Below are 1,829 nucleotides of genomic sequence, written 5' to 3'. Positions count from 1 at the left end.
GTAGGGGGTGATTGGTTAGTACAAGAGGGGGATTCATTTGAACTGATTGGTTTAAACCAAGAGGGGTGTTGTGCTGAACTGCATGGTTTCCCAACACCGTAAACTACTGGGAGGGTCATCTGGCATCCCAGGTATTTCCCAGTCTCATGCTGATTGGTGGCTGCTAGGGGGTTGCTATGGGTCCCCACCTAGCCTGACTGAGTCAGGGACACCTGTCACAGCAGATCTCATTTGTAGATAAACAACTTAGCAGGGTGGGAATGTGCCTAAGAGTGCTCTGTGGTCTTTCCAAGGTCATGTCCCTTCCTTGAACAGGCTTTGCTCTGAGTAGAGCCTGGTTTTTCACCAGTATCCCCAGGTTCAAGCCCCCTTGGTTTTAGCAATCCCAGCAGTGGCCTCATATTACTCACAGAGAGGTTTCTGATGTCTCCTTCCGCCCATGACTAAACCAAATACTTTGCTTGGTGAAGAGGACACTTTGATAACAAGTCCACTGTAGGGCAATCAGCAGGGATCACTACTGTTGGCCTCACCAGGAGCACATAGAATACGCAAGGTACCTCTTAAAAACAAAAAGGATATAGGAAAGTACGTGATAGTACCACAGTGTTCTGGTCTTTCTTTCTGTTCTACCATTCTTACTTAGCATCGACAGTGTTTGTCCTCATTCATGTAACTTTATAGAAGCAAGAAACATGCCACAGATCTAAAGAGAAGGAATATTTTCAAAGCAGGGGCAGTCCCAGCCTTATCTGTCCCTTTTTTCAGGAAAGCAAAACCTCTTCCAGAAATTCCTCAAGAATACTTCCCCTTAAATATCACCAGTCAGTATTGGATCATACTGCTAACCTCTAGATGCAAGGGAGGCTGGGAAATCTAGTTTTAACAAAGTAGAATAGAATTTCATGACTAGTACCAATATCCACCCTCTCCTTCCACACACAGATCCTTCCTGGAATTTAGTTGCTTTTGTTCTGAGTTTCTACAGCATTCTGAGTTTTCTAATTGTTGTAGCAATATATCCACATATACAGTTGCTTTTTTTTTTTCCAATCCCCATCTTTGATAGGATTTCTAAAAAAAAGTGCCCATATCTGTCCTGTTATATCTCTGGGACTTAGCATCATGCTTAGCTTCATTCCATGTTTTCTGAATGACTAGAATGGCCACATGTACCAGCCCCAGTGAAATAAGTAGGTGATCAGTGAATATTTCCTGAATAAATGGATGGATACACGGATGGAGGACAGAGATCATTACCACCCAGAACAGCCTGAGTCTTCCTGTATCCCTCTCTCCTCAGCTTGGCATTTCACTTTCCTAAAAGCCTTTCCTTTTCCCACGGAGCCATCAGTTGGTCCCTTTGGGTCCTTAGGCAACAGCTAGTACTTGCCCTCCTTCCATCCACCAGCATCTTAGCTGGATCTTAATACCCGTAAAGTGGCGCCTGTACGTCAGAAGGCAGCTCATTATTCGCCATTATTTACCTCTGAGTGTGTGCCTTCTTATTGCTCGTGCCCTTCCTCCTCCTCCTCCTCCCTTCTCCTCCCTTCTCCTCCCTCCCTCCTTCTCCTCCTCCTCTTCCTCTTCCCCCTCCCTCTTCTCCCTCCCTCTTTCCCCTCCCTCCTCCTTGGGAACTGGTTCAACCAGAGTACAACCAGCTCATCTGCATCTGGTCCTGGAAAACCTGCTGGAGCTACAGCAGGAGGGAAGGCTGCGGGAGGAGCTGCAGCGGCGCGCGTCAGTGCGGAACACACACCGGCGGGCCCTGCGCTGCGCCCCGCCACTCGGGACGCCCATGCCGGGCCTGTGTTGCCCGGGGCTTGCTC

The sequence above is a fragment of the Urocitellus parryii genome, chromosome 4 (assembly GCF_045843805.1).
Source record: "Urocitellus parryii isolate mUroPar1 chromosome 4, mUroPar1.hap1, whole genome shotgun sequence".
NCBI lineage: Eukaryota > Metazoa > Chordata > Mammalia > Rodentia > Sciuridae > Urocitellus > Urocitellus parryii.
This window is presented reverse-complemented; position numbering follows the sequence as displayed.